General features: G+C 40.6%; 1 pseudogene; it reads right to left on the reverse strand.

The window, feature by feature from the left end:
• Positions 1 to 1,914: 1,914 nt before the first annotated feature.
• Positions 1,915 to 2,199, reverse strand: LOC126073196 (60S ribosomal protein L37-like; annotated as a pseudogene).
• Between the last annotated feature and the right edge of the window lie 7,468 nt (positions 2,200 to 9,667).

Here is a 9,667-nt window from a genome sequence, read left to right on the forward strand (position 1 = left end):
ATTAACAAATGAAACCTGGAATGTAGGAAGTATGAATCAAGAAAAATTATAAGTTGTCAAAAATGAAATGGAATGCTTGATCTGTATCCTACACATTGTTGTTGTTGTGTGCCGTTGAATCGATTTTAACTCATAGCAACCCTATAGGACAGAGCAGAACTGCCCCATAGGGTTTCCAAGGAGCAGCTGGTGGGTTAGAACCTTTTGGTTAGGAGCCTGAGCAATTAACCACTTCACCGCCAGGGCATTAGTGAGCTGAAATGGGCTGGTATCGGCCATTTTGAATCAGACAATTACATGGTCTACTATGCTGGAAATGACAAACTGAAGAGGAACAAGGCCAGGGCCTGAATGCAGAACAGACCATCGATTGTTCATATGCAAGTTCAAGCTGAAGCTGAAGAGCCAAAGTATGCCCTTGAGCATACACACCTGAATTTAGAGACAATCTCAAGAATAGATTTGATGCATTGAACACTAATGACCACAGACCAGACGAGTTGTGGGATGACATCAAGGATATCATACATGAAGTAAGCAAAAGGCCATTAAAAAGGCAGGAAGGAAAGAAAAGACCAAATGGATGTCAAAAAAGACTCTGAAACTTGGTCAGGGATGTAGAGTAGCTAAAGTGAATGGAAGAAATGATGAAGTAAAAGAGGTGAGCTGAAGATTTCAAAGGGCAACTCAAGAAGACAAAGTAAAGTATTATAATGAAAAGTGCAAAGACCTGGAGTTAGTAAACAAAAGGGGAAGAACATGCTTGGCATTCCTCAAGCTGTAAGAACTGAAAAAAAAATCAAGCCTCGAGTTGCAATATTGAAGGATTCTATGGGCAAAATTTGAATGATGCAGGAAACATAAAAAGAAGATGGAAGGAATACACACAGTCACTGTACTAAAATGAATTGGTCAACAATCAACCATTTCAGGAGGTAACATATGATCGAGAACAGATGATATTGTAGAAGAAGTCCAAGCTACACTGAAGGCGTTGGTGAAAAACAAGTCTCCAGGAATAGATGGAATACCAACGGAGATGTTTCAAAGAATGGAAGCAATGCTGGAAGTGCTCATTCATCTTTAACAAAAAATTCAGAAGACAGCTACCTGGCCAACTGCCTGGAAGAAATCCATATACATTCCTATTCCAAAGAAAGGTGATCCAACAATATGAGGAAATTATTGAAGATTATCATTAATATCACATGCAAGTAAAATTTTGCTGAAAATAATTAAAAAATGGTTGCAGCAGTACATCAATAGGGAACTGGCAGAAATTCAAGCTGGAATCAGAAGAGGACATGGAAAAAGGGATATAATTTCTAATGTCAGATGGATCTTGGCTGAAAACATAGAATACCAGAAAGAGGTTTATCTTTGTTTTTGTTTTGCAGTTCTCTGTTTCTTTATATTATGATAGACATTTCAACATTTATTTCCTTTTAATCTTCCTTGTCCCCTTAGCAGTACAACTAAACTGGTCTTGTCTCATTTCAAAAAACTGTTTGGCAATAAGCCACCAGGACGGAAACCCTGGTGGTGTAGTGGTTAAGTGCTACTGCTGCTAACCAAAGAATCGGCAGTTTGAATCTGCCAGGTGCTTCTTGGAAACTCCATGGGGCGGTTCTACTCTGTCCTTTAGGGTCGCTATGAGTTGGAATCGACTCAACGGCACTGGGTTTGGTTTGTTTTTTACTGGGGAAGAGATGATAGAAAATTTCAGAACACTTCATTTAGAAAGAAGCCTTCCCTTAAGCACTGTCACAACTAAGTTCAAGTAAATTTGTTTTCTCATTCACCATGTTGATTGCAATTCACTGATAATATAGCTTAATTGATTAAAAATACCTTAATATGCCGGATATATTTTTAGTACAAGAACATATATTGCACAACTAAGTGTGGAACTTCTTAAGATGAGCTGGGTGCTGCCCTCTTGGATTTAGGTGTTGTCCCTTCACAGAATTCATGCTTGAATCTGTTGTAAACAATTTTTAAGTATCTCATTCTACCAGTATCGGTGGTATTTTGTCTTTTAGCCTTGGCACTTCAATTATACTTTCTCTTGCAATTGACAGGGTAGCCACATTTGCCACAGGTAGAATTTTGAAAGTGGTAAGCCTTAGAGCCAAATTATTAGCACAGTGCGTGCATCTTATTGCGTCACTTTCCAAATGATGACATTCCCTTTGTCATCTGGCTTCTGCAGCCCAGACCAAAGAGCTGTGTTTTATTGTCTATGCAAAGGCATTCAACTGGGTTGTAACAAATTATGGATAACAATACAAAGAATGGGAATTCCAGAACACTTCATTGTGTTCAGTAGGAACCTGTAAAGGCTAAGAAGCAGTCGTTCGAACAGAACAAGGGGATACTGCATGGTTTGAAATCAGGAAAGGTGTGCTTTAGGGTTGTGTACTTTCACCACACTTTTTGGATCTGTATGCTACACAAATAATCAGAGAATAAAAACATGGCATGAGAATTGGAGGAAGACTCAGTAGCAACCTGCAAGATGCAGATGATACAACCTTGCTTGGTGAAAGCAAAGAGGACTTGAAGCACTTATTGATGAAGATCAAAGACTTCAGCCTTCAGTATGGATTACACCTCAACATAAAGAAAGCAAAAATCTCCGTAACTGGACCAATAAGCAACATCATGATAAATGGGGAAAATATTGAAGTTGTCAAGGATTTCATTTTACTTGGATCCACAATCAATGCCCATGGAAGCAGTAGTCAAGAAATCAAAAGATGTATTGCATTGGGCAAATCTGCTGCAAAAGACCCCTTTAAAGTGTCAAAAAGCAAAGATGGCACCTTGAAGCTATGGTATTTTCAATCACCTCATATGCATGTGAATGCTGAATAAGGAAGATGGAAGAAGAATTGATGCCTTTGAATCATGGTGTTGGAGAAGAACATTGAATATACCCGTGGACTGCCAGAAGAATGAACAAATCTGTCTTGGAGGAAGTACAGCCAGAATACTCCTTAGAAGCGAAGATGGCAAGACTTCCTTTCATGTATTTTGGACATGTTATTAGGAAGGACCAGTCCCTGAAGAAGGACATCATGCTTGGTAAAGTAGAAAAAAAAAAGTAAAGTAGAAGATCAGCAAAAAAGAGGAAGACCCTCAATGAGATGGATTGATGCAGTGGCTGCAAAAATGGGCTGAAACAGCAAAGATTGTGAGGATGGCGCAGGACTGGGCAGTGTTTTGTTGTATATAGGGTCACTATGAGTCCGAATTGACTCGATGGCACCTAACAAGAACAAATGCAGGAGGGATCCTTCAAAATGTCTTCACTGTAGGAGGATAGCATAAATTTCTACAGTTACTTTTTTTTTCTTTTCTGGATGGAAGCTTTTATTGTAATTATTGTGTCCTTTCACTAACTTGGATATTTGTATGATTTGAGGGTAAAAGAAATATGTTGTCTGTATTCACAGAGGTTACCAATTCACGAGGAACCACATTTGGACTTCATGGAGATTTCCTGCATTACTACAAGACACTGGACTTTGAGGTGGATGCAGTGACTGAATGGGACCTTGGATGGTCTTTTTTTAATTCTGTTTGTGGGATGAGGAGCTCTGGTGGCACTTTGGTTAAGGGCTCAGCTGCTACTGAGGAGATGGACAGTTCAAATCCACCAGCTCTCTTCACAGAAGAAAGATGTGGCAGTCTGATTTCATAAAGATTACAGCCTTGGAAATTCTATGGGGTAGTTCTACTCTGTTCTTTAGGGTCACTATGAGTCAGAATTGACTCCATGGCAACAGATTTGGTTTATATATAAGATAAAAAGGGAAATGGATATTTAGTGAGCAAAAGGTTAGACTGTGGCAGAGCCTGGCTAAATTTAACAAAATTCATTTCTTCTTTCTTCTTGGCACACATTTTCCAGCCTCTCGTGATGTAGGTTGGGTCCATAAGTTCAAGTGCTGGCCAATAAGATATAGACATAACATATCATGTACAGGCTTGGTTCTTACAATCGTCCCTTATGGTCTTCTACTCTTTCCCTTTGCCTTGCAGTTAAATGCTGGATATCAAAGTTGACCATAGAAGTCATGTTTTGAAGATGACAGAGGCTTTCTTCAGCTTGAGTCCTTGACTGCCTGCATGGAGGAGAGTACTCCTCACCTCAACCATACTGTTATTGACCTTTGCATAAGTAAGAAATAGATTTTAGTTGAGATAAGCCACTGAGATTTCAGCATTTATCTGTTGTATGTTAGGTGCCTGTTAGGACACACAAAAAAGTAAATTAGTCAAAACAGACAGTTGTTAAAGATCTAAATGAAAACTTTTTTTAGGATTAAGAAATCCAGCATAATTTGTTGGTTTAGTTGAGACTGTGTTTGAAATTGTAAAAATTTGGGTTGTATTATCATCTCAACAACTACCGTATTTTTTGCAAATAGTATACCCACGTAAATAACTCATACACACACATAACAGACGGAAATAATGAAATTATGTAAAAAAATTCTGGCATAGTGCACCCACGCACACACTGCACATGTCCCCTGACATTTCCAGAAGTGAATTTCGGCCCCATTTAGCCTCGTTCTATAGTCTGAAAATGTTACTTTTGATCACATTTGTATAATAAATGTATAAGCCATGGTCAAGAAGTCATGGATCAAGTTTGGTAGTAACCCAGTAATTGAAAGATAAATAATTCAAACTGCATTTGCTCTGGGACAGTTTGAGGCCAGGGCTGAGAGTGGTGGAGTCCCTTGCAGCCCACCTCGGCCCAGGTACGGGTGCCGGAGATGGGCAGAGGGTCAGTGGAGGGCTGAGTGTGGGACTGCCACAGCTAGAGCCTGGGCTGGTCTCGGGGCTGTCCGTGGTATTGCCTTTGCCCTCCTGGGTCCCACGGTGCTGACCACTCATGAAGCCGGCTGGAAGGACCGTGCAGGTGCTGGCAGCACTGCCCTAGCCCCCAGCTGCCCCCCTGCCAGCCAGTCTGGCCAATCTTATGCCTGTCCCATGGCCAGAGTGCAGCGACCTCCAGCCTGACAGAGGGGCAGAATGTGCGTGGCTGTGGCGTCGCCCACCTGAGTGGCCTCTCTGGCCCAGGATGCACAGACCCACACACCTCCTGAGCTGGGGTTGGCTGCTCTGGGGAAGACTGTTTCTGGGGTGGAAAAAAGTGATTTCTTCCTGCTTTGGAGAAAGCAGTTTGCAGATCAGGGAAGGAATTCTGCCAGGAGAGAGGTTACTTTAGAAACTCCAGGGTAGGCTGGTGAGGGTCTGCTGCTGGGAACCAAACCTCCATGGCATCAACAGGGACCAAGATGAAGACAACATTAAATCCTTTGGGTAGAAAAAAAAAATTGAAGTCAACAACATGTAAAAAATATTGATATAGTGTGCTTATGAAAATAATGAGCAGTTTACCAAAACCTATAACGCATATGCTGTTTGCCTAAAAATGCAATATTCTGTTTTAAATAGCTTTGCTGTCATTGGCATGAAAAGCCAAAAAAGTTAATTTCTTATATTCTAATGGAAAATTTTATGTGAATTTCTGGAAGAAAATAGAACCTGAGGTTGAAGAAATCACAATATTACAACACAGGTCAATCTTTTGTATATAAGCAAGTTCTTCAGTGAAGTGAATAATTGCAAGTAGAAACATAAAGACAAATAAAATGAATGTTTGAGCAGGCTTAAAACTGGGTGAGTTTTTAGGGAAAACAGAAGAGGAATTGGAAAACATTTTCCTTCATGGCAAGAATGCTGGCATCTGTTAAAGTTCAGCTTCAGAGCTGCTACCACCTCAGCTTTCCAGCTGGATTTCTGGCCTGGGCAGAAAGCATTGGCCATGTCTGGGCCAGGGATCCATGTCTTGATGTGCAATACCCTCTGCCACAGTTGAAAGGGACCTCTGATTTGGCGAAGGATATGCAGATTCACTCTATGTTTTTTAGTAAAGTCCTCAGAATCCAAATGAGTAAATACTCTTGTACTGATTTCTTTATGTTGTATAAAATTCTGAATCTTGAATCTTTATGGCATGTATTATTAATTTATTCAACAAATATTTGATGAGTGCCTATCAAGTGCCAGGCACTGTTGGAAACATAATATTGCACAAACCATAAAAGAAATCCCTGCCATTATAGAGCTTACTTTAATAGAAAAGGTAGGAAAAAAAAAAAAAAGATAAATAGGTAAAAATTATAGTGGTCAGTTATAAGTGCTAAAGAAAAAAATAAAGCAAAGACAGGGATGCAAATTATTGGAATGGACATTGAAATTTTAGAAAGAGTAAGGTTTTATTGAAAATATGACTTTTGAGTAAAGACCTGGGGGAAGACATGAGCCTCTCCAAGTCGCCAGGCACGAACCACCAGTTGCCACTGATTCCAACTCGTGGTGACCCCATGTGAGTCAGAGCAGAACTGTGCTCTGTAGCATTTTCGATGACTGATTTTCTGGAAATAGATTTCCAGACCTTCTTTCCAAGGCACCTGTGGGTAAACTCAAACCTCCACCCTTCTGTTAGCAACTGTGTTAGCAGTTTACAATACCCAGGAACTCAATATACATGGAAGTTCCTTCCAGGGGGCAGTAAAAAGCAAGTATGAATTCCTGAGGTGGGGCATGCCTGCTGTGTTTGAAGAACAGTAAGGAGGCTAGTCCAATAAACACCATCATGATAAACAGAGAAAAGATTGAAGTTGGACCAGTAAGCAACATCATGATAAAAGGAGAAAAGATATAAGTTGTCAAGGATTTCATTTTACTTGGATCCATAATCAACACCATGAAAGCAGCAGTCGAGAAATCAACTGACACATTGCATTGGGCAAATCTGCTGCAAAAGACATCTTGAAAGTGTTGAAAAGCAAAGATGTCACCTTGAAGACTGAGATGCACACGTAAGCTGGACAAAGAATAAGGAAGACTGAAGAAGAATTGACGCCTTTGAATTGTGGTATTGGTGAAGAATATTGAATATACTGTGAACTGCCAAAAGAACAAACAAATCTACCTTGGAAGAAGTACAGCAAGAATGCTTTTTAGAAGCAAGGATGGCAAGGATACTTCTCACATATTTTTGACATGTTATCAGGAGGGATCAGTCACTGGAGAAGGACATCATGCTTGGTAAAGTGAGGGTCAGTGAAAAAGAGGAAGACTCTCAACAAGGTGGATTGACACAGTGGCTGCAACAATGGGCTTAAGCATAACAATGATTGTGAGGATGGCGCAGGACTGGGCATTGTTTCATTTGGTTTGTTATGAGCTGGAACCGACCCCACAGCACCTAACTATAACAACAAGGAGCCTAGTGAGGCTGAAGTCAAATGAATACGGGGAAAAATGTTGCAGGAGATGATGACAGAAAGATAATGATATAGCTAATCACACTGAATTTTGTGGTTCATAGCAAAAATTTTGTCTTCCGCTTACAGTAAACATGGGAACGTATTAGATGGTTTTTAACTAGGGGAAAAAAAAATTGGTCTGACATCCATAATAGGATTTCTTTGGCTCTGATGTTGAGAATAAAGAAGACTAAGCCAGAATGAGGGTGCCCATTTAGGTTACTACATGAATCCAGGCAAGAAATGATGTTGGATCAGGCCTGGGCAGCAAAAGCAATAAGTCATCAAATTCTAAATGTATGTTGAAGCTACAGTTGACAGGATCTGCTGATGGACTGGATGTGGGATCTGAGAGAAAGTCAGATGACTCCAAGTCTTTTGCCCTGAACAACTAAAAGAATGGAATTAGCAGGTGATGAGATGGGGAAAACAGCAAGCCAAGCAAGTTTAGAGGAAAATACCAGGAGCTTAGTGTTGACGTATTTAACTGTGTGATGCTTTTTATACATCCAAGTAGAGACACTGAATATGTGGTTGGGTCTTGAGTTTAGCACAGACTTTTGCACTGGTGATATAAATATGGAAAAAAAAATATAGATGCTATTTGAAGCTGCAAGATTGAATGCGATTACTTAGGAAATGAGTGTAGCTAGTAAAGAGGAGCAGTTTGAGGACTGGACTGCTGGGAACTCTAGCATCTAGAGGTTTGAAAGAAGTAATCACCCAAAGAATGATGAAAAGTTGTGAAAAGGTATGATGAGAAAGACTGAAAGAAAATTCAAGTTTTTTTTTTTTTTTTTAATGAATTAGGTGAAAGTTTACAGAACAAATTAGATTCCCATTCACTTGTTTGTACATAAAGTGTTTTATGGCCCTGGCTTCATTCCCTACAACGGGTCAGCACTTTTTCTACGTCTGCCCTGGGCCCCGCATTTCCTTTTGTTCCAATTTTCTACCCCGTCTTGCCTTCTCTGCTTTTGAGCAAATATTGCCTTTTTGAGCTCATATAACTGATTTTTCTAATGAGCACGTTCCTCTGGGGTGTGACTGTTTATTACATGGCTTTGTATATTGTTTGTCTGGAAGGTGGTCTCTGGGAATGGCTTCATTACAGGTCAGAAGAGTGTCTTTAGGGCCATAATCTCAGGGGTTCCTCCAGTCTCTGTCAGACCAGTAAGCCTGGTCTTTTTTGTGAATTTTATTTTTTGTTCTACATTTTTCTCCCACTCTGTTGTGATCCCAGTCAGAGCCGTGCATAGTGGTAGCTGGACACCATCTAGTTCTTCTGGTCTCAGGGTCCGGCAGGCTGTGATTCACATAGTCCTGTAGTCCTTTGGACTGATTGCTCCCTTGAGTCTTTGGGTTTTTTCATTCTCCTTTGCTCTGGACTGGAAGAGACCAATAGTTCTGTCTTAGATGGCTGCTTGCAAGCTTTCAAGACCCCAGACGCTACTCATCAAAGTAGGATGTAGAACATTATCTTTATGAACTGTTTTGTGCCAAGCAATGTAGAAGTCCCCCAAGACTATGGTCCTTTGCTCTCGAGCCTAGGAACTTCATCCTGTGAGGTGTTTGGTCATGTCTAAGAGGTTTCCCTGACTGTGCTACTTGTGTAATCTTTTGTCTATATTAATATATGAGGAGCACCTGCAGTCTATTTATGTATTTAGAAATATCTACCACAAAACCTGTATATGCCAGTGAGTGTGCTCCCTTACATCCTCCCACACCCCTTGGCATATCTATCTGCGGTGGATTAATGACTTTTGTGTGTGGCCTTTCTAGCCATAGTCTTGTAACTTCTACCCAGGTGATTGTGTAATAGGGTAATTGTGGCCTATCAAGGGGATTGGTCAGTTTTGCCTTAAAAGAGAGCCCACCACCACCAAAGAAGGAGAGACCCTCAGGGGGCAGTGCAGTGGGCTTCCTGGCCCATGAAGCAAGAAAGCTGAGTGCCTTTGGGCAGAGACCGAGGGCCAGGGAGAAGTCTACACCTGACCCACAAATTTGGGACTTGCCAGCCTCCACAACCATATGAGCCATTTCTTTTGTGTGGTTTATGAGTTCTGTGAGACATTCCAGTAACTTAGGCAATGCAAAGACAGGAGGGAGAGTACTGAGGTAAGAGGGTGTAGTTAATGGTAGAGATGATGCAGTGGTACAGTGGCAGACACTTGGGACATCTTTAACCTCTGTCTCATACTAACCAGCTTTGTGCTGATCCTTATAAAAGAAATTATTTTTTTACTATCTATCTATGTATTCATTCATAAATTATTGTTTATTAATACTATTGTTGCAGGATGGTCTGT

This window comes from Elephas maximus, chromosome 3, assembly GCF_024166365.1.
Source record: "Elephas maximus indicus isolate mEleMax1 chromosome 3, mEleMax1 primary haplotype, whole genome shotgun sequence".
Classification (NCBI taxonomy): domain Eukaryota; kingdom Metazoa; phylum Chordata; class Mammalia; order Proboscidea; family Elephantidae; genus Elephas; species Elephas maximus.